The 25,003-nt window shown below is 35.2% G+C and overlaps 1 protein-coding gene across 44 annotated transcripts in view; it reads right to left on the reverse strand.

Annotated features, from left to right (window-relative positions):
* LOC105489121 (protein tyrosine phosphatase receptor type D) overlaps positions 1–25,003 on the reverse strand; it is a 2,338,800-nt gene that overhangs the window by 878,218 nt on the left and 1,435,579 nt on the right. For 43 of the 44 annotated variants that reach the window (XM_011753819.3, XM_071078808.1, XM_071078779.1 and 40 more), the window contains one exon: positions 8,992–9,051. The gene's annotated coding sequence lies outside the window, so the exon portion shown is untranslated. Of the gene's footprint in view, positions 1–3,362; positions 3,378–8,991; positions 9,052–25,003 lie in introns of those variants that run through there. The other variant, XM_071078769.1, reaches the window with a different exon arrangement.

A 25,003-nucleotide genomic window follows, 5' to 3' on the forward strand; every position in this document is an offset into this window, starting at 1 on the left:
TATGCTCTTACAGGACCACCATTGTATATGCAGTCCATGGTTGACCTAAACATTGTTATAGAAAGCATGACTCTATTTTAAATCTCACCTCTGCTCATCACTATCTAATATACCTGACACTTCGCCTGTTTCTCTTCATTGGCCTCCCCTACTCTAATGTGTTCTTGTTCAACACTGTATCCCAATATTACTTTGGCTCCTACCTGCATGCTCTTATGTTAGCCTATGCACAATTTCACCTTAAAAAGAACTGCAAATACATCAGAGAATTAGAGATTCCACAGACATATATTTTCTAGGCAATTAAACCTCTGTGATAATGAGGGAGTTGAGTACCTTTTTAAAATACTATGAGAAGTATATTGCATGAAAAAATAGTTTGAACTATAAAACAGAAATACATTTGTTTATACTATACAGCCCCCCAAATAAAACATTACCAACAGGAAAAAAATAGTTATATAGAATATTTATTTGCTTTCCTGTTGTCTCCATGTAACAGATCATGAACTCTTTGAGGGGAGGTATCATTTTTTGTATCTTTGTCTCTCCATCATCTAGAATAGTGACTGATTAATAAACATTCAATAAATAGATGAATGAAAAAAGGGACTTTGAATGTATCCACAATTACCCATTTAAGAGATACAAATCATCACAACTATGCTTTTATTTACTATGCTTACATACTTTTATTTTAATCAAGGTAAATTATTCATATATACTCCTATTGGCTCAAATATAACCTTATAAGTTCCAAATGTGTGCATTTATCTGCCTTAAGGGTTTTCAGGAGCATAATCCTTGTGATTGAGGTGAAGATATTATATATACGTAAATACTACCTCAGCATTACTATGGTTTTAAATTGTGTAATACGATGTTCTGTTAAGTAAATTGTAAACAACTGTATCCAACAAGGGATATTACATAAGAGATTTCATAATCTCATTCAATAACTATAGATAATTTCTAATATTTCAAAATGTGATTGAAAATATAATTCTGCCTAGAAAAATCTTGGATCAGATTTAGAAATAATTTTAAAAATTGTTGTTATTTTTATAAGTTTGGAACCATTCAATGTGCTAATGATTTTTTTTAAGACCGTGAGATTTGCTTTGGACTGAATGTTTCTGTCTCACCCAAAATTCATAATTTGAAACCTGATCACCAATGTGATGGAATGATGAAGTGGGGTCATTGAAAAGTGATTAGGTCATGGGATGAAACCCTCAGGAATGCGATTAATATCCTTACAAAAGAGTACCCGGAAGACTGATTTTCCCTTTCCACTATACAACGACACAGCCGGAAGACCCCATCTATGAATCAGGAAATGACCCCTCACCAGACAACAAATTTGCCAGCACTTTGGTCTTAGACTTTTCAGCCTCCAGAACTATAAAAAATAAATTATTTATATGTCACCCAGTCTAAGGTATTTTCTTATAGCAACCAAAGTGGACTAAGACAAGATTTTTGTAAAACATTATCTTTAATGTTACTCTGTTCATCACAAGAACAATTAACTGCTAAAATCTTTGTTAATAAATTATATAAGTTCACACAAGGCATGTTTGTCAAATGTAAAAAAGATAGTTTTAACAATTCTTGGCTGGGTGTGGTGGCTCACGCTTATAATCCCAGCACTTTGGGAGGCTGAGGCAGGTGGATCACAAGGTCAGGAGTTCGAGACCAGCCTGGCCAACACAGTGAAACCCTGTCTCTACTAAAAATACAAAAAAATTAGCTGAGCATGGTGGCAGGTGCCTGTAATCCTAGCTACTCGGGAGGCTAAGGCAGGAGAATCATTTGAACCCAGGAGATGGAGGTTACAGTGAGTTGAGATTGTGCCACTGCACTCCAGCCTGGGCAATAGAGCGAGACTCTGTCTCAAAAAAAAAAAAAAAAAAAAAAAAAAAAAAAGATAGTTTTAACAATTCTTTTAAACTTAGGACTCAAAAATATGCTTACTATTTGTTTTTAGGAAGACTCTTCTTTGTTTGACCCTATTGTGTTACTCCATATTTCTACTGGCCCAAGTACCTCTCCCCATGGTCAGCACAGTCTAGGTACCCCCATCCTCACACCATTAAGTATGTGGAAAATGGGTCACCGACTAGCAAAAATCATATTATAAATGCAGAGCCATATGCAATAGGTATAACTTAATGCCCCAAATCTGTAGGCCTGAAAAAAAAAAAAAAGAAACACAACGTTTTTTATATATCATTCTTGAACTCAACTTCTAGGTAATCTTCTATAGCTGAGTCTGCAACTCCTTCCCTCGGGATAACAAATGTGCAGCTACCAAGCACCAAAAATGTAATAATTGAGCAATCTCAGATTGCTACTCTGATATTTCATCCTTCATCTTTCCACAATCTTTAAGCAGAAAAATAGTTGAAGAGCAGATAAACTTAAGGGCTTGATATTTAAGAAGGTTGTCAGCTTGCTGGTCTAATTGTTCTGGTTCTACACTCTGCCACCTATAATTGAATGTGATTGAAATTATTCAGCTTATTTATTTGGTCATTTATTTCTAGAAAGAGGCATCTAACTTTTCATGAACATAATCATTGATGATTTGACCATTAAGGTCACTGTTAGGAGGAATTAGAAGTCAGCCTCTATCTATAGTTCTATGCAGGCTTGAAAACCATTCGGTTTTTCCTAATCTTCTTTACTTTGGCACTTTTCTTCCTCTTGTCCATTTATTATGTAGTTTCCAAGTTGATTACTAAACTAAGATGAGAGATATTTAAAAATAGACCCATGTTAATTGCTATGATTTGAATGTCTCCATTAAAACTCATGTTGAAACCTAATTGCTAATGTAATGGTGTTGGGAGGTGGGGCTTTAAAGAGGTGAGTAAGCCATGAGGCCTCTGTCCTCATGAATGAATTCATGCTGTTATAGTAGAAGTGGTTTAATTATCATGGGCGTGGGCTCCTGATGAAAGAATAAGTTATGTCCCCATTTACTCTTTCTGTCTCATGAAATCACTTCCACCTTCTTCCCTTCTGCCATGGGATGAGGCCCTTGCCAGGTGCTGGTGCCATGATCTTGGATTTCCCAGTCTCCAGAACCATGAGTCAAATAAACTTCCGTTCTTTATAAATTACTCACGCTGTGGTATTGTGTTATAGCAGCACAAAACTGATAAAGACCTTAATAGAATTCAATTCTAGATGGTTAGATGATCAAACTATGTCCTATGAGTATCTATCTATCTATCTTAGTAGTTTTTTCTGCCTATATATTCTAATGCCAACCTTTATTGATTCATTTTAATACTGTTATAAAGAACTGCCCGAGACTAGGTAATTTATAAAGAAAAGAGGTTTCATTGACTCACAGTTTAGCATGGTTGGGGAGGTCTCAGGAAACTTACAACCATGGTGGAAGGTGAAGGGGAAGCAAAGTGCTTTCTTCACAAGGCGGCAGTAAGGAGAAGTGCCTAGTGAAGGGAAAATAGCCCCTTATAAAACCAACAGATCTCATGAGAACTCACTCTGAAAAGAAAACAGCATGGGGGAAACTGCCCACATGATTCAGTTACCTCCACCTGGCCTCTCCCTTGACACGTGGGGATTATGGGGATTGCAATTCCAGATGAGATTTGGGTGGGGACTCAAAATCTAACCATATCACCACCCTAATTGTTTTCTAGCTTCTATTTTTAGAAGTGAACTGATAAGTACTGACTAAAACTAGTGTGAAAGATTTATGCTTTATACTCATTAATGTATTGCATAATTAGAAAATATGTTAAAAACTTGTATATAGCATAACCACCTTAAAATTTGTTTTTTTGTCATTATGAACTCAAACTTAATTTTAAAATGATTATGTCTAATGCTTGAGCAATTCAAACAATCCAAACCAATGATCTTTTAAAAATAATTATGGTGAGCAAAAAAATAATTATGGTAAGCAAATTGTTAATGCTTAATCCTATCAATCTTGACTTGAAAATAATTGATATAACTAAATCAATTTAAAAATCTGCTCAAGAGGCCCCTATTTATAGTAGTCCACATAAAAGTGGCTTTGTACTTTAGTGGTTTTATGAGGGCATCTTAAAACATATAAAAGATGGAGTTAATTTTAGAAGCTAAAAGTATAGTGGCCAGATGAAGAGATCCACAAAGTTATGATGGTATCCAGACATTATATGATACATGGTATTTAATTGTAGGCATCAATTTGAAACACGAAATACTATCTTGATGTGCTAGGAAAGAGAGATCAGATGATGAAACATCTGAAACCCATCTCATAATAGGAATGGTGAAGGAACTATAGATGCTTTGCATAGAAAATAGAAGACTAAGGAGAAAAAAGGCAGGTAGCTTTTGTATCAATATAAGGAAGACTTTTCTTGTAATTAGAGCTACTCAATAATGAAAGTGAGGTTTATGTTTAGTTTAATCAGAGTGTGACTGACAGTGTGTGTGTGTTTCAGGGAAGTAGACTAGAAAGAGATTGAACTGTGACCTCCCTTAGTCTTTCTGCCTTAATTGCCTTAATTTGCCTGCCTGCCTGCCTTTTTCTTTCCTCCTCTCCTCCTCTCCTCTTCTTTCTTCCTTTCCTTTCCTTTTCTTTCTCTCTCTCCTTTCCTCCCTTCCTCCTTCTTTCTTTCCTTTTTTCCTTTCTTCTCTCTATCAAAGGGTAGTGTAGTTTTAAACACTGAATAAAAATGATTTGAATCACAGATATACTACCAAATACGTTTTATTATCTTGGGCAGGTCAGTTGCCTTCTCTGGGTTTAAATTTGTCATGTACAAATCGTGGCCTAGGGTCTTTACAGCCTATTTTAGTTCTAATATTCTCTGACCATATAAATGTAGACATATTGACAAACTCTACGTCTACTCATTATGAAGAATCATTACAATTATAGGCTTTTAGAGCTGAAAAGCATTTAGTCAACCTCCACACAAGTAATTACATTATACATATTATTGTTTCTACACTGAATTGCTAGTAAATAATTTCAATAAATCCTTTTAAATGCTGTATATATTGTGTAAAGGTGTTTTTTTTTTTTTACTACCCTTGAATGAACAAATGTGACTCAAGCAGAAATGCTCTGGGAACATCCTGCTGAGCTTCCTTCTTCTGGCCATACAGGCTGCATACACAATTAACCTTCCCTTAATTAGATTAATTTGTTCTTTACCTGGGATTGTCAAATTAATACTGTAATCAAAGATCTCTATTAGACACCTGAATATGTTCCTGCTATGTGTAATGCTAATTAGTTCTTTACTAAAAGTAACTAAAAACAGCCTCACTTAATGGTATGCCTTAGAAAATCTGGTTTATGTCTCCAAACTAGTGCTACTCAGAACTTTACAATTCTTAAAATCATCTAAAGAAACCTCAGTATTTCTGATTTTCTTAATTGTTGAAATTCAAAGATTTAATAAAATTTCAGGCTACTCCTACTTACATGAAAACATTTATAAGCATTGGCACTGGTCCTTATATTAAAACGTGATACTGCATAGCATTTAATCTAATGTTATTTACAACAAATTAAATTGCTCTTGCCAAAATAAACAAAGCATTTGGCTATAGAACCCACGGTATTGTTATGTTCACCCCACATATTTCCAAATGGAGACATTTTAGCAGTTTCTGGCTAGCATTAACTTGATCCAATTATGAAAAGAGACACTGATGATTACATGACAAAGACAGCTCCCCTAACCAAACTGACTAAACTTGGTCAATGTCCCCAAGGCAAAATGCTATGAACCATTAGTGTAGACTAGTATATTCAGCATCAACAGTATTTTAAATACCCTCTAACATTCTCAATCAGCCATTGATTAAGTGTCCAAGGTTTCAATGTTTAGACATTGTGGGAAATACAAAGATGAGCAAAAAGACATACACCCTCCTTTTAAAAAGTTTACAGTCATGGACACTTAAGGAGGAACCGGCAGGATAATGGAAACCTGATTCTTTTGCCATCTAGTTAGATGGTTTTTATTCTCTCAATCAGGAACCATCTCAAAATAAAGTAATGATTGAGGTCTCTGAAGTTTCACCTGGGTTTGAATTTTTGTGTGATGTGGGAAGAGATTTTGTTTTTCTAGTCCTCAGGTCCCTCATTCTAACATGGAGATCAAGTACAGACCTCAGAGGTTTTCTGTGAGGAGTAAATGGCGTATATGTACAATGTTTTTTGCACATAATATGCATATCAAAAATAAATGGTAAAATATTTAAGAGATGAAGGATACATTAAACAAGAAAGCTTTTTTTTTTTTTTTTTTTTTTGGCAAGAGGGAAAGGTTAAATATTTTGTGTTATAGTTAGATTGCTACATTTAGGACTGATGTATAACACTCAGGTACTACAAAAGGAAAGAATTTCTTCTTTCTTTCAGGCAATGCCCTATAACAACTAGCTCACTAACCAGTGATCTTAAATAAGTGGAGGAAAAGACAATTTAGGAAATACTGATGAAATCTAATACCCTAAATAAAGTGTATTGAGCTTCACCCAAGTTTTTGACAACATGTTTTACAAATTTTTGTAGACAATATGGAGAAGATGGAACTAAAAAGAGCCAGGTCGATTTAAGTGCCAAAAATCATAAAAAAGACATTGGAATATGTAAATATTAATTTGTAAAGCACTTTTAGACTTGGCTCAGAGTTCTGTCTTTGGTAGAGTAAAAATACCATAGAATTTGAAAGTCAGAAAGGTTTAGGTTGGAGTTCTTGCTCTAACTCATTAGCTGTGAGAGACCTTTGCCTCCTTGGCCATCAGTTTCTTTTGTAATGGGATAATATGAAGATAACATAGAAAGTCATTCCCTTTATGCTTGGCACATACTAAGGGCTCAGCAAATGATATCAATAATAATCATTGTTATTTTTACCTTAATTTTATTTTTGTAATGAGATGAAGGTGATTATGGTATCTTGTTTTCATTTTTACTCACTTTGAAAATACAGGTAGATAAAAAAGGCTTTTCTCTAGGTAGGTATGTATGTTTTTTCTGACTGTGTTCTATGATTCAAGCATCTATCCTGTTTTGAGAAGGTGAACTACTAAAATGTGTTGCCTGCTTCCATTTTCAAACATGCCTATGTGTGAGCAGACAGGTTCCTGATGCTCTAAATTTTAATAAAAATAACAATAATTACATCTACAGACACATTCATATACCTTCTACTATGTCAAATACTATTCACCAAAGCAGCTTTCATATATGAACTCATTTAATCTTCACAACAGCCACCAGAAATATACTTATTATCTTTACTTTACAAATGAGAAATCTCAGACACAAATTTGTGTAGTTTGCTTAATATCAAATGGCTAATAAGTAGCAGACAATCCAGGCAAATGTAAGTCTAGAATCTATGAAATTTGCTCCTTATAATAGAATTGTTCTGTCTTGAAGAAACAATGTCATTAATGGAAGCATATTTGAAATATTTCTATTAGCACTAGATCAGACAGAAATAGAACTAAAAAGAAAACAGGAACATCATTTGTATCATTAGTTCTATGGAAATAAGTACTTTGGACTCCCAAACAACTGGTTTTTAAATGAACACTGGAAGATAATGTGCTTGGAAAATGGAAACTGATTCTATACAAATTGCTGAAACATAAAGCAGAATGAGTAGTATTGTAAGAGTCATGAATGAAGACACAGAGGAATTTAGAAGAAGAACACATCAATTTGACTGGGGGTATCCAAGAAAGCTTTTTGGGGAAGGTGAACTGAATCTTAATATATAAAATTGAACAATGATGAACCACCATGGAAACAGGCTGAAAGCCTGAAATAAATTTACTACAATCTTCATTATCTCTTATTTGTTTGTTGAGTTATCATCTTATTTGACTTCAATGGTACCGTGATTTCTGAAGGACCTTTGTGTACCTTCTCTATAGGCTGACATTTCCATTTTCTTAGAGTCATAAGATACATCAACCCCAAAATAAGATCAACAGGGGATAGGGATGGTGACATTCTTTTCTTTAAATTGAGGATGCAAAATTTTAGCAGATAAGAAATTTGAGCATGCTAAGGAACTTTTAAACCTCATAGACTTTATTTGGAAAGTTTGTATTTAGAAACATTGATTTTAAACCGTTTAAGTTTATCTTATTATTCATCACAAGTTTATTATTAGATAATAGTCTCTGAATGACAAGCCAATAGATCAAATATCTCAGAGAAAGAAGATGGGAATTGTTTATTTCAAAGAATTATCTTTGTAGGATTAGAAACACAATATTAAAGTGCAATGGGTGAGAAAAAATGTACTTGGCAGAGGATTTTAAACACAAGGTATTATTATGATAGATGAAATGTTTATATTAGAGAATGGATATGTAATGAAACAAAGCTGTGTTAATAGCAAAAATTTTGTCACAAGGTAGTGAGAACTGAATGCATTGAATCACAACCTGTTATTGTTTAACAAAGATTAGATTTTTAAAAATTCGCTAATCTACTCACTAATCTGTTTTCTCACTTTATTCCCTCATTAACAATAAATAGCTTTGTAGCTTCCAGAAGAGCCAAAACAAAGTATGTAGGCGAGGCCACCGCCAAGGGCTAATAATTTCATAGCAGCAGCAGCTAAATTCAATCAACATTTAAATCTATAGGCATCTGCTGCTTCAATTCAGAACTTTAACCCATTGTTAGATTTCCCCCACGTTCAGGCCTAACATCATATATAATTCAGAACTGAAAAATAAATCTCTCATTGACAGATTTCCTAGTTATTCTATTGTTATTAATACTTTATAATTTTGTTTATAAAGGAAAATCTATAGTAAAGAATAACATGATATTAGGTGAACAGAGTAAAATGTTTGAGTATTTTATCCACCCATCTATTCTAACCAATATTCGTTGAGTCGAACTATACATCAGTTACTGTACTAAGTATTAGGACCCAAAGAAGCGAAAGGATTAAAATGTGGTCGTGGACTCACCTTGTGTTAGCCACTGTAGGTGTTTTCAGACACAGTCCCTGGCCTCAAGAAGTTCAAAACCTAATTATAAAGATAGAAAGTAACAATTATTTAAAAAATATTTTAATCCCTACATTATCTTTCAGATATATGCTGGCACCCCATTTTTTAGTGGGGATTGAGACAGAGGAGAAAAAGCAAGCTAATTAATGAGAAACTGGTATCAATTTTATGAAATACAATCTTTAATTGAAGTAGTGAAATGCCAAAAACCAACATGGAAATCTCTATTGTTCACAGGCTATAAAGCAGAATATTGACTATTCTTTAAAATGTTGAATTGAGACTAACATGTCCACCATAAAACGGCTAAATTGCCTTCTTACAACATCAGTTTCATTAAGTCCAATAAACAGCTTGGTTTGTTCCTTCCTACAATTACATAACATATTTCAGAAAATCCATCCTTTGGTCTTTAAATAAAGAATGTCCCTAAGTTGTTAAGGGGAGCACTTAAACCTTGGCAGCCAAGTTAAAGCAAATCCTTGTCTATCCTACTCACTCTGGGACAAATCTGCATGGAAAATTCCAGCTTATAAGCATTACATTTATGTTTAAGAATTTCATAATTAATTTAACAAGATTCACACCTCTGAGACATATAAAAAGGCACAATGTCTTAATTTCTCAACAGAATCATTTGTATAAGATTTGAAGTCTACCTTAATGATTCATTTTTGTACTGTTTGTTTTCACAATTGCTTTATTTTGTTTAGCACATTTTTTTCTCAACTCTTTTTAACATATTAAACTCTTAGTCCCCCTTCAATTCCCAGCAAAGTTGTCATCTCGTAGGGCAAGATTTTTGACATCCTGCCCCTCTAAGTTTTAGTTAGATGAATCTCCTAAATGCTCCAACAAGCTCTGCATCCTTCCCTATCACACGTTATCACATCACCCTGTGTCGGAGAAAGTGGCTAGCTGTTCACCAAAACATTTCCCTTTTCCTCCTGTTACATAGCCAAACTACATTTTGTAGTTAGATGTGACTGCATTCCTCACCATGGAATACAGTCTTAAGACCATCTTGCATATGATCCTCATTCTATGTTTCTTACCTATAGGTTAAAACCTTAAGGACCTGAAGGAGGAAAGGTCCAAAAGATGAAAAGAACACGATTCTCCAGCCACAGCTTTCAAGATCACCCCTCACTTCCACTAATAAGGTCTATGCACACTACAGTGTTATATAGATGACCGTTCGTCACCTGACCCTGACTAGGACATCTATTGGCACTGCGTTTTATGTAAATGAGAATTAAATTTCTGTTCTTTAAGCCATTAAAAGGGTGGGTGTTTATTACAGCACTTAGCCTGTTTGGTTTGTTAGATTTCCCTCATTAGATTGTAAACTACGGTACCCTGTGGATACAGCAACTAGTTTTGTCTTGTTTGAGGTTTTAGCTGAGCCCTTGAAACAGAAAATAGCATACACTTACCATCCCTCACTCTGGTTTTTAAAATATCTTGAATCTTATGTGATAAGATGTATCATGAAAATTTCATAGGAACTATTATTCTAAATACAGTTATTCCTTTGGGAATAGGGAACATAAGGCTTCATTTAGCATGGGTTCCAAAATATCTTTTGGTAAATACCTAAAGGTAAAATTTGATTTTGCTTAAGAGCTCACAGCAAGTAGAACACATCAAAATATGTTTGTAAAACTGTTCTTATAGGCCTCTATTTGCAGGCTTTCAGTAAGACGCTGAGAGCATTGCACAACCTTAGTCAGAAGTAATGGGCTTGGAAGCTCCTTGCTGCAGTCGTGGTGATTTGGAATGTCCTTTGACCCTCTACTGGGATTTAATGCCAATGGAGAGAAAATGAAAGGTAATTTTCTTTCCTTTTCAAAACAATAACCAATCACAGAATCCAAGACCTTCTGCTCTTCTCATATTACAATGAAACAGCTTTTGAAGTCTAGACAAAAATAGAGACATCTGACAAGCAATATCAAATCTCAGTCAGCATGCCTCCATGTATTCATTACTGACACTTGTCTTCCTTTCCCCTAGAGTCAAACACACTCTATTCAATGATTCCTTTTAGGCAACCAACCACCTGTTTGGGGCCACTTCCTAAAGGTCTCTCCATAAGTCTCACCCATCTGTCTCTCTTTACTATTTTCCACTTGCTGGTTAAGTTTAGTCTTGCTTGGCAGAACTCAACTTTCAGAGATTTACCTCCTTTACTTTCAGCACTGCTTAAGCAAGGGACTTTAGTGGAGATGATCAGATCTCCTGGCTTCCTTTCTGAGGAATAAAGAGAAAACTTTTGCTGCTAGACATGCAACTGCGTTTTGACCTGAAGTAGAAAATCCTCAGTCTCTATTCCATTACTCATTTAGATGATTGCTGAATGGCACCTTTAGGCTAGATTTTATGGTTGATTTAATAAATTTGTAGTTCACTCACATTAATGTCAAGATATATTAATAAAGCATTTCTCTAGTGTCAGGCAAACATGCGTTGAATTTACTAGTCGAAGACATTTCTTACAGGTTTTCATAGACAATTTTAGACTAAATTTTTTGTGTGTGTGGTTTGCCTCTCAGCAACAACTGCCTTTCTTTTCAGAGTACAAATATCAGTCTAGTTATCTGTCGATCCGGTAGAGGAGACAACAGAAACTATTTAACATCAGTGAGAAATAGAAAAAAATGTAATCCTTTCTAAGCCATGCATAATGTCTAGGTCAACTGAGCTTTCTCCACTGTGATTAAAAACAGCAAATTATTAAGAAGTCCCCCTTTTTTTTTCCTGGAGATTGAGAAAAAATAGATGATAAATTCTCATGAACAGAACAAAATGGATTTTCAGCAAGTAATTTGGCTGAAGAAGGCAGACCCCAGTTCATGGAACATGCTCAATTTGGAGGAGAGAAAGAAATGAACAAGGAGGGAATAACGATAAGGGTTCTTTCATTTCCCAGCTGTCTGCCAAAATTCAGACTGGTTGTTACGACTGAGGAAACTGTAAGAGCTGAAGTTCATAACTTTAAAGGCAAGATCTGTCCATGCTGGGGCACAATCTGACAAGGTACAGTTTCTAGTATTTGTATATGTTTATGAAGCCTGGGCAACATGGCAAGACCCCATCTCTACAAAAAATACAGAAAGCTAGCTGGGCATTGTGGCATGCACTTGTAGTCCCAGCTAGTCAGGAGACTAAGGTGGGAAGATCGATTGAGCTCTAGAGATCAAGGGCGCAGTGAGCTGTATGGTACCACTGCACTCCATCCTGGACAACAAAACAAGACTCTCTTTCTCTCTCTCTCTCTCTCACACACACACACACACACACACACACACACAGACACACACGTATCCTAATACATATGTGTGTATGCATGAAAAGTTTTGAAGGCTTCAATTCACTTTGGTCATAAACCCAGTTTTCCACCTTCACAGAAATAACAAACATTTCAGAAATAGCCTTTCATTTAGTGTATCTTCCATTAAAAGAGTATAATCTTCTATTTTCTAACTGGAATTATCTAGATGATCTATATTGTATATTCTTACACAAAAAATATTTGGATTTGCTCAGAATAATTTTTTATCTTTACTATATGGCATCCCTTCTGTCATAAACTGAAATTTACAAATGTTAATGTGACTCATGAGTATTTTATAAAATATAATAATTAAAATATTTCACACTTGAAAAAGGTATTTCAACAGAAACACTGAAATTTATTATACATAATATATAGCAATGATTTTCACTCTATTTAAACTAGAAAAAATTTACTTCCTATCAATTTTATTTCTGCTGCTAACCCTATTCTATGGCATCCCTCAAAATTCTGATTATCAAAATAACATGTAATTTTAAAACAGATTCTCATTAGTGCAAGCAACTGTGACTTTTTAAAGTAGCTTAAAATTACATATTAAAGAGATTTCATTAGGGAGCTTTCATTCTCTTTCATTTAGAATTGTTTGCACATACTTCTCATTAGTCATTGTACTCAAATTTTCAGATTCAAGTATAAAGATAGTCCTTTGCATTACCTTAAACACCAGGTAAGCAAAATTCCAGGAAAAAATAGGTTTTGAAATACCTAAAGGTACCTGTCTTATGAGACTGTCAAGTCCCTTTTTCATGTGCAGTTTGTACAATAGAAAGCCAAGACAGATGAATAAGAGAGTGTGATTTTAAGCTTTGCTTGGCAAACATGTTAGATTTCTTAAGTGGCACAGCTTGTCTTCCTTCCCTCCCTCCGTGCTTCTCTCTCTTTCCCTCTCTCTCTCTCTCTCAACCTTGTTCTAATGGCATCCCTTATAGGTTTCTTGTGAAATAGATTGATTTGGAGCGGTGTTAACAACAACAACAACAACAACAACAACAAATATTACTGCAACCCACATTGCAGCTAACAATATATAAAATGGCAAATAAATTGTACCTCTCATGACTAAATAATGAGAGGATTTTTTTGGGGTGTTGTGTTATATTGTGTGTGTGTTTGTGTATGTATGTGTGTTTCCATGTGACACCATTAAAAGAACAAGCAGGACTTCTTGGAAACCTGAGTCCTTTTGTCCCAAGTAAATTAAGAGATAGTTTAAATTAAAAAAATCAAAATATAATGCGCTTATGGAAAAGTATATAAGTAATGAATCATACAAAAGAAACATCAGGGTAAACATCACCCACGTCAAGATATAGAACATTTCTAGTAATACAGACTTCACGCTTACTCCAAACTTACTTTTTCCTCCTCACTACAGGTAAACAAACACTATCTTGACTTCTAACCTATAGTTTAGAGCTGCCTTGAACCTTATGTAAATGTAATCAAGTATCACATGTTATTTTGTGTCTGCCTTCTTTCTTTAACATTAAGGTTGTTGGTTACATTCACGTTATAATTTGTCAAATATCTGAATATACAGTACCACATTTTATGTATCTATTCTATTGCTGATGGACATTGGGTCATTTCCAGTTTAAAGCAATTACAAATAATGCTGCAATAAACATCCTTGTAGATATTTCTTGGTATGCATGTTGTATATAACGAGGAGTGGAATTGCTGGATCATCTGGTTATGCATATGTTCAACTTCAATAGATAATGCCAAACTGTTTTCCAAAGTGGTTGTAGCAATTATACTTTTCCTGCAATATATGAGTGTTTCTTTTGTGTAAACATCTTCGCCAATAGTTGGTAGAAGTATTTGCTTTGAAAGTCCGAGTTAGGTTAGTGAAAGAGGAGAGAGGGAGTGAAGAATTGGACTAGAAAAGGGAAGACTCCTGACCTAGGATTCAGTTGACTGGTAGAAGAATAATGGTTGTGTCATGAGTGGTAAAGACTCTAATGACATGTTTAAGGATTTTCCCTGGAAGTAGGGAGATCCTTGAAGGGTTGCAGGATCTAATGAGAGACATGGTATTCTGTGGAATTATGAGAGTGGAAATAACCTAGTTGCAGAATTTTAGTGCAAAATAAATTGTGTGTGTATGGGTGTGCTGTCTGCATGCATGTGTTGGAGTCTTTTTTACAAGCAAATAAACAAAACCAACACATAAAGTGGAGTCTCTTTACACATGAAAATCATCAGAAATTCCTAGGGTGGTGAATTAAAGATGACAAGGACCATAGGAGTAGAAGCTAGTCACGAAGAACTACTTAATATCAGTCTATTCTAAATTACATCTTATTCTTCTTTTTGTAATACATTTTGAACATGGTATGTATCAGAAGAGATGGGAATACAATTCTACTATTTTCAGGTATGAGGAATTTTCCATAGGTGTTTACTGAGCTGTTTTAGTAAGTGAGTGCTTTATAAGGTAATTATTTTATGATGATCACATAGAAGGTGCTTTTGAAAAAAATACCCTCTAGAGTCAGGAAAAATCATTGAATTTTATAGTTGAAAGAGATCTTGAACAACATCTAATTAAACCTCATTTCACAGATGAGGAAGTTGAGGTGCACAGTTGCTCAGTGATTTGGTTGGGTTAACATAGTAGTTAACTGCAGCTATAGAAGAATCTAGGCCTTTTAATCCAGAGACATTCATCACAAATTCATTTTATTAAATAAACACTGAAATTTTATTAATTCACTTTTTTTACCTGGTCTATTCCTACACATCCTTCAGAACTCATTAGGGTTATCTACTACAAAACGTCCTCTCTGATCCCTTTTCTCCTTAAATCTATGTGAGATGCTTCTATTATGTCTTAACACCTTATAATGATTTCTATTTTGTAGTTGTCCATATGGTTATCTCTTTGCCCACTATACTGAAAAACCAGAAGATAGGAACTGCTTTTATTTTTTTCTGTTTTTGTCCTCAGCATTTTGCATAAGCCTAGCATACAGTGATAAATGGTACATATTTTTTAAATGAATAAACAAATCAAAATCTGTTTCTTTATTATTTTGCTATGCACTCAGGTGGATGTGAAATATATTACTTTACCCATTAGATTGCTTTTTGGGCTGTTCATTGATATTTCCATTTCTCATCTTTCCAGGAACATGGTCAAAGTGAACTTCCTTTGTGCCTTTGAAATTAGTGTGACTGTGTAATTTGAGCAGAAGTATCACATGTCACTTGCATATAGAAGCTTTTACTAGCCAGTGATAATTTGCCCCTTCCTCCCTCCTGGCCCAGTGATGTTGGAGACTTTCTGAGTGAGGACAGCATGAGAAGAATATGTAGCCAATTGCTATGGTTTGAATGTGTCCTCCTAAGTTCATGTGTTGGAAATTTATCCCTATCGTAACAGTACTGGGAAAGTCAGACCTTTAAGAGGTGATTAGGTCATGAGGGCTCTGCTCTCATTGGTAGATTAATGCTTTAATTGTGGGAGTGAGTTAGTTATTGCAGGAGTGAGCCCTTGATAAAAAGATGAGTGATATGGTTTGACTGTGTCCCCACCCAAATCTCAACTTGAATTGTATCTCCCAGAACTCCCGCATGTTGTGGGAGGGACCCGGGGCAGGTGGGTGAATCATGGGGCTGGTCTTTCCCATGCTATTCTTTTGATAGTGAATAAGTCTCATGAGATCCAATGGGTTTATCAGGGGTTTCTGCTTTTGCTTCTTCCTCATCCTTTTTCTCTTGTAGCTGCCATGTAAGAAGTGCCTTTCACCTCCCGCTATGATTCTGAGGCCTCCCCAGCCATTCTCAGATATGTCTTTATCAGCAGTGTGAAAACGGACTAATACAATGAGTTAGCCCCTTTCCTCTCTCTCCTGCTCTTCTGAATTCCACCATCTGATGACACAGCACAAAGGCCCTAGGAGGACACTAACACCTTGACATTAAATATCCTAGCCCCCAGAACTGTGAACCAGTAGATTTCTGTTCTTTACAAATTATCCTGTCTCAGGTATTTTGTTATAGCAGCATACAATTTACTATGACACCAACCCATGATAGATCATGATAGATAAGTGGTGTGATTGAGAAATAGAACTATGTTATTCCAAGTCGCAAAGATTTTAGAGTTACTACTGTCTCATAATTCAGTGCATCCTGACTAATTAATAGGATGAGACTTTGGGGACTGTTGGAGAGACTGAGCCTATTCTGCATGTGAGAGAAGCCTGAACCATAGAGTTCAGATGTTGAACTGTCATATATAGCTTCAAAAATGAATCTCAAAGATTCTTGTCTCCTGGCATTCATACACTTGTGTAACCTCCTCCCCTTGAATGTGGGCTGGACCTAGTGGCTTGCCTCTAACAAAAATAATGCTGCAAAAGTGATGGCAAGTTGTCAATTAGATTATAAAAAGACTGGCTTCTTTCTTGCTTGCCATGTCACATTCTGTCTCCTGGAGCCTTTGGTCTGGAAAAAGCCAGTTGCCACATGATGAGTAGCCCTATAGAAGGGTCCATGTGGCAAAAGGTTAATTTCTTTGGCTTACAACAGAGAGTACTGAAGGCTTGTCAACAATCCTGTGAATAAGATAGGAAGGGGTCTTCTGAGCCTTACCAAAAGCCATGTTGCTGAACTTGAGAGTAGATCTTCCTTCATTTGGTCCTTGAAATGACCCCAGTCCTGGCTGGTACCCTGATTGCAGTCTTGTGAGAGGTCTTGGGCAAGAGGCACCCAGCTAATGAAGCTACCTCTACTTGTGACCTACAGAAACTGTGAGCTAAGAAAAGTCTGATTTAAGTTGCTATATTTGGGGTAATTTGTAATGCAGCAATAGATAACTAATACATTTTATGAGTATTTCTCTATCTAAGTATACTGTCCCAATATGACAAACACATTTAACATTATGTCAGAGATGAAGTTGAAAGCAATGCTGTAATTCTTTATTTATTGCAGCATTGAAATATGGTGCATTATGTGAACCAAAAGTCACGTAAGAATCAAGTTTATACTTTAGTTTCTTGCATCAATTAATTACATAAAACTTATATCGGTATTAGCAAGCATCTCTAAATGTAAATAAGGTATAACTAAACGTATACTATTAACAGTAATTAGTATTTAGGATACTGGAATGTTGGGGGTATTTTGTATCTCTTTGATTTTTGCAAATAACAGAAAATTTGATTTGCCCATTGAGGAGAAACATGGGTTTTTATTAGACCATTTTCATGTTGCCCCAATATAAACTGATTTCTACTTAAATAGCTAACCCAATTCCTGTACTGCTTCTGAAAAATTTATCAAACTATGATCAAAGGAGTTCAGGGACAGTGTGAGACTGGGACTTTCAGGCTATTTTGAGTCATCTGAATCTAAAAATGAGAGCATGACACCTACACTTTTCCCATAGTTGTTCAATATCAGGAATCTAGGACAGTGTCTGTTCAGTAAATCAGAGAGTTAATGTTAAATTTTATATAGCAAAGATAAAAAAAAAGCTGTAAGAAAAAAATTATAAAGTGTTGGGAGAAAGCAGGAGTGCAGTTCTCATATATAAAAAAAAAATAAACTCGAGAGCTGAAAATCTTCCACTAGCTATCTTGTGACAATACGGTGAAGCCTGAGCCCCAAGCGAGGGACCTGCTTTGGTAGTAGGCTAATGAGAGGCTCAGAAGACAGGTATCCTAGTGATTAAAAGGTTTCTCATAGGTGACTCTAATTGTTTTTACATGTTTGAAGTCAGCCTGGTTTTAATCCCAACAGAAATTTCTAGTGAATATTGCATTTTCTGTGGAAGCAACAATTCACAATTTCCCTTTATTCTTGTTTGTTACTACAAAAGACTCTGTCTCAGAGGGCTTTGATTAAGATGATGAGACAAAGAATAAAACAAATAGAGAGTCCGTTAAATGCCTGCCTGAAACCGGAGCTGCATTGCTTAATATGAAAGACTCTTCAAAACCAATAATGAAATAATCATCCTTTTTCCATGACTGATAAGAAAATGAAGGCCAGATGTAGATTTGGGAAAACTAATTTACACTGGAGGAGGGAAGAAGGGGAAGAAAAGCAACTACAGAAAATCAACTGTTAATAAATATCAGAGACTGCAGAGAAGTCACGAGATAAGCTGCAGCATATGTTCCTCCAGCTAGAAAATGGCAATCATTTCTCTGAGAAGAGAAGCTGATAAGGTCCCCTCCCCTCCACCATGCAATCATTTTGCATTTTATATTATTTGAAAAGAGGCTGATTATTTTCCTTTGAATGAAACCAGATTGATTCACATTTACCTGTCAACAAAATGTTCAAATCCTCTGTTTTGCTTGTGTATTTAAAGGCATATGACCTGACTATGAAATTCCTTATACAAACGTTCAGTTAAATGTAAGTAAATAAAAATGAGTGACCAGCTTGCATTTTAAATATTTTATATTTTTATTTCTGGTGGCAAATTATGCTAAATTAGAATCCACTGATTGATAAATATGAGTGATATGGAGTAATGAATTGAGGTCCTGAATATTGCTTTACTCAAGGTCAGATACAATCTTTAAAAATCATATGCAGAGGAAAAAGCTGCATGTGAACATGATAATTATGCTATTTGAAGCCTATTTTAAGGGGAGAAATACAACATATAATCTCCTCCTGTTTTGTAAACTTGGATAAATGTGTAAGTACACTCATGCAACACTTGATGATAGGAATACATTCGGAGGAACATTTTCTCAAGCGATTTTTCACTGTATGCACATCACAGAGCATACTTACACAAATTTAGGAGGTATAGCCTACTACACACCTAGGTTACATGGTCTAACCTATTGCTCCCAGGCTACATGACTGTATATCATGCTACTGTATTGAATGCTGTAGGCAGCTATAACACAATGGTAAGTATTTGCATAGAAAACATACAGTAAAATAGGATCTAAAAGCTAAAAAATGGTACACCTGTGTAGGGCACTTACCATGAATGGAGCTTACAGGACGGAAGCTGCTCTGGGTGAGTCCATGAGTGAGTGATGAGTGAACGTGAAGGCCTAGGACATTACTGTGAACAACTGTAGATGTTATACACAATGTAAACTTTGGCTATACTAAATTTATTTTAAAATACTTTTTCTCAATAATAAATTAACTTTAGATTACTGTAACTTTTCTACTTTGTAAACTTTTAAAAAATATTTTGACTGTTTTGTAATAACAGCTTAAAACACAGACATATTGTACAGCTGTACAAAAATATTTTATTTCTTTATACCCTGATGAGCTTTTCTGTATTAAAAATAATCTTTATACTTCAAAAATAGTTTTTGTTAAAAACTAAAACTCAAACACACATATTAGCCTAGGTCAACACAGGGTCAGGATCAGCATTATCACTGTCTTCCACCTCCACATCTTGTCCCCACTGGAAATTATTCAGGGGGAATAACAGGCATAGAGCTGCCATCATCTATAACAATGCCTTCTTCTGGAATACCTCCTGAATGACCTGCCAGAGGCTATATTATAGTTAACTTTTTGTTTATAGGTACAAGAGTACACTCTAAAGTAGTAATTAAAAGTATAGCATAGTTAATACATAAACTAGTAACATATCATTTATTATCACTGTCAATTATGTACTGTACATAATTTTATAGGCTTTACTTTTATAAAACTGGCAGTGCATAGGTTTGTCTACACCAGCAGCACCACAAACATATGAATAATGTGTTGTGCTACAATGGCTGTGATGTCACTGGGTGATAGGAAACTTCAGTTCCATTATAATCTCATGGGACCACTGTCATATACTTGGTCTGTTGTTGACAAAAGCATGGCTATGCAGCACATGACTGTATTGCTCTATCAAGTAGAGATAGACAAGAGGAATGTGCAAAGGCAAATAAGAAGTGAGCAGTTGGTCGATATACTTTTATGGGTTTGACTTCACTTGTTGAAACAGGGCGCTGGGATCCTGAGTGACAGCGGGACAATAGTTCTAATAGCACATTGTATATTATCTCTTAATATTATAAATATATTGCTTATTACTCAAAGGGGATATGGAACAAAATGCTTCTCTGGGCATCAATGCAATTGGGTTCTAGTATGGATTCTATAGCTTATAAAGTTTGTATCTTTAGTAAATCAGTGACTTTTTTTGTTTTAGTTATTCCATTCTACTAAGTGACAGAGTCAAATAGTATTATCAAAGAACAATTCAACCCTGTGTGTGTATGTGTGTGTGTATACAGATACATATGGTATATATATATGTATGTGTGTATATATATATATTTATATGAATACATATATACATGTGTGTGTCTGTATATATATATATACACACTTATACATACATACCCGTATATACAACTTTTAAAACAAACAAATTATTAAGCTGACATGGTGTTAGCACTCAAAGATACGAAAACTTGAGCATAAATCTCAGATAAAGAAAGGTAACTTATGTGGAATCTCAACTTCAGCATGCTATTTAAGTAATTCACAAACAACATATAGTTGAAAACATATGTTTGGAAAATAAATCAAAATATTCTGTGTGTGAAATACAGAATTGATACTTTAAAAGATGAAACATGCTTTGGGTGATAGAAGCTGTGTTCACTATCAACAGAATATCTAGTTTATTCTAAATACAGGCCAAATGGTCATATCCCTAGTAAGCCAATGGGAAGGTATTTGTTGGGGATTAAGTAGGGACTATGCTGGTCTCTGTTTCAGTATGTTTTTCAGTGTGTTGATATTAATACAAAGTTTTGAAATTTTGGTACTTTTCGTTAAATTCTTGGTTTTATTTTCCTCAGTTCATCACACAACTTGAAACCTTTCATGTGAATGGAGCATTCGTTTCCCACAGAGTCTGTGGTATTGTTGCTTTTAGTTAGACACTAGTAGTGTTCCTCAGCCATCTACATTTTAAAATGCAAAAAAAAAAAAAAAGTATATACAAAGACAATTTTAGGAAGTATACATAGGCTGTAAATTATTTATAGTGCTTAAGGACTGAAACAGCTACAGGCTGTCAGAGTAAGAAAAGACAATCACCTAAAATGTAGGGTTGCAAACAGAGTTGTAGGCTGGTCATAGTTTCATTATTATTAAATACAAATGCTGCATAACTGCTGATATTTAGAAAATATTTTAAAAATCTGAGAATTCTAAACTCTCCCTCTCTTACCTAAATTATTTTGAAGAATTAAAAGATAAAAGGCTGTACAGTTTGGAGGATAGTCCTCTGGACATAAAGATGGGGAGGCTGAGATTCTGGCCCATGTCTGGCCGCTTGTTACTTATGTGAGGACTTAGCATACCTGACCTTCAATGTTGTCATGTGAAACATAAGAGAATTATCTGCCCGTAAGAATAAATATGTGGGAGCACATTGTGAAAATCACACGATCCAAAACATGAGTAATTACTATTACCAATATTTTAAGGTTTCTTCCTACTTCCTGGGACGTGGAGTGAAATTATGTGAAATAGTCATATCTGATCAAGCATGCATTTTTGGTTCCATCCATCAATTCATCCATCATCCATCTAATTGATCATTTTATATTTATGAAACACCACTCTTAAGTAAATCACAAATCTCATTGCTCTGAAATAATTCAGAAATGAACAACACAGTATCTCTGCCTTGATATACCTTTTAGTTTAATGGAGATGCTCATCTCTTAAGGTACCAGTGTTGTGTTCGTACACTCTTTCTTTTATAAGGAATGATTAAATAATTTTGTTCTAAAGTTAGACAGGTCTAGGATTCTAATCCCATCCCTACTCTATACGGTTATGCCATTTTAAACAAATAACTTTATTTTTCTAAGTCTTATTATCCTTACAGGTAATATGCACTCAAATAGTACTTAATTCATAGGGTTGTTGTGAATATTAAATGAAATCATGTATGCAAAACATCTAGCATATTTCCTGTCTTGTAATATGTATGCAATAAATAAATATTCACTATTTTTCTTTGGTCTTTTTCTTACCCTAATCTTTATGTCTCTCCCCCTAAAAAAGAGCAAAGCAACAACTGATAAGGACCTGGCCTGCTACTTATCTTTCAGACGTCGGTGTTGCTACCCACTGGCCTGGCCCTCACAGCTGATTCTTGCTATTCTCCTGTTAAACATAAACAATTTCATGGAATATCAATATCAGACAAGGTCAATCTTTGACCATGATAGATCTAGACACAAACAAGATCACTCCCTAATCATGTCTGAGAATAGACAAAAACATAACAACATTGCCAAAACCAAAAAATGACCAAACATGCCCCAATGTAGTTAATATGTGTAATTGTTACTTCTATACCAATTACAGTTTTACCTCACTCAGCCTTTCTTCCTTCTGAATAAGATTACGGTACCAAATGGTAGCATTATCTTCACTTTCTGGAAGCATCTAATCCAGAGCAAAGCCACACTTCCTTACACTTTCCCCCAAAGCACTGCACACAAGCCCAAATCCTATAATATTAAAAAATCCCATCACTTCCTTACTAAAGTTTCCATAGTTCCCCACGGCTTGTGTTCTCCCATGCTGCAATGAGCACTAAACTCAACTTCTTTGACTGGTGGTCGTCTTCAGCTGGAGTGCATTGGCACTGTTATGCACCTGTCATCTGTGTTGTCTCCACATGTCATGATTTTGAGATGTCTCACTCTGTCGCCCAGACTGGAATGCAGTAGCACAATCTCTGTTCACTGCAACATCTGTCTCCCGGGTTCAAGCGATTCTCCTGCCTTAGCCTCTCAAGTAGCTGGGATTACAGGCACGTGCCACCAAACTCAGATGATTCTTGTATTTTTAGTAGAGATGGGGTTTCACCATATTGGCCAGGCTGGTCTCGAAGTCCTGACCTCAGGTGATCTGCCCGCCTTGGCCTCCCAAGGTGCTGGGATTACAGGCATGAGCCACCACGCCCAGACTATTTTTCTTTTCTGCTGAATTAATCTTCCAGTGTACTCTGGCTTCCTTTCCCTGTCACCACTCCTTTCATGTTTCAGATACTCAACAAATGATTTTTGAATGAATGAATGTTCCTTTTCTATATTTGTACTTTTTATCTTTCTTCTTTATGATAGCCCCAGTCCACACAAGCTTCAGGAAAATAATTGGCTCACCGCTCTATCAGACATTGAGCAGGGAATTGCATAGCATCAAGCTTTCTGATACTGGAGTCTCTCAAGACTTTGGCAGGACTAATCTAGAAAAATAATAATTTTAAGTAGGTGCTGTGCAGTGAAAGAACACAGAAAGACTACTGGGAATTTTTAACTGTGTATAAGGGGGTAAAAGTGTGCATTTAGGTTTACTTATATTTTCTATAATAAAATGTAAGGTTTATATTTTTTAGTCTTTTGAAAATATCTGGTTGAGCTCACTTATTATTTTAACTTCACTTAGCTCGGTGGCTTTGCATTTCTTTAACCTTTCATCGTTTTCACTGGGAGATTTTTAGGTTATAAACACACATGTGCAATTAGCTAGGTTGAAAACATACATCATCAAATCAAATCAAACTTAAACATAAGTTTGGTTAATTTTTCTACCCTAAGTGTCCATTCAAAGTTTCACTGGAAATTCATCCTTACGTGAGCAATTTTGTAGCCCTCTGTCAAACAGGTTTATTTTTTTCTTTTTCTTTCTTTTATTCATTTACTTAACATGGAATCACTTAGAATTCAAATAACTTTTAGAACTGACAAAGCTCCTGGAGGACACATGCGATGTGGAAGCATACCACTTATTTTTCTGTTTCTCTGCTGCTCTCAAGTCAGTCTCGAGAATTTTAGTTAATTTCTTCTCCATGAATATTTTTTTAGTGACTCAGTTTGGAATGCCTGAGATTTGGCATTTCAATGTGCTGGATTACTGAGGAACATCAGCGCAAATGCAAACTTAGGAGTTAGTTTTAACCTGGTCTGAAATTCTCACATGTTCTAAAATAAAAATGAAGTGGATAGATGCCTTGTGATTCAACTGGCTTTAGAGTGTCCATAATCAGTGTCTTATCTTAATGGAAAATATCTGATTTATCCCTGAGATAGATGATTGCATACAGTATATCTTCAAATAAGAAGAGGTAGATGAACAGAACTTCTTAATTGGCTCCTATATGCATCCCATTATTGTAGGTCTGCTTTTGATTCTAAGGTCAGGCCTCTGACTTCCAGATTCAGCATAGCATCTTGGGTGATTTTTTTAAAGAAATTCTCAGCCATGGCAGGAGGATATAACTTAGGATTCTTATGATTAAATATTTATATAGTACCAAAGATATGTGGGCAGCAGGTCAAGTGTTATTTACAAAGCTTAGATTGAAAGATGACTGAGACCTGAAGGGCTTCCCTGATAATGAGTGCACAAGGAGACATAATATCATCCCTCTAGGAAAAAAAAAAAAAAAAGAGCAGAGAATGACTAGTTGTACCTAGGGTACTTTGTAATATATATATATAACTAAGTTGATTCCTTAAGGAAGGGCTCTTTGTGCCATTTGTGTATTATTGCTGGGATAAAGATTTATTTTAGAAAACATGGAAGAACTTTAAGCACATTCTCTTATTCAGAGTCCTAGTATAAACGTCT

Source organism: Macaca nemestrina, chromosome 14, assembly GCF_043159975.1.
Source record: "Macaca nemestrina isolate mMacNem1 chromosome 14, mMacNem.hap1, whole genome shotgun sequence".
Taxonomy (NCBI): Eukaryota; Metazoa; Chordata; class Mammalia; order Primates; family Cercopithecidae; genus Macaca; species Macaca nemestrina.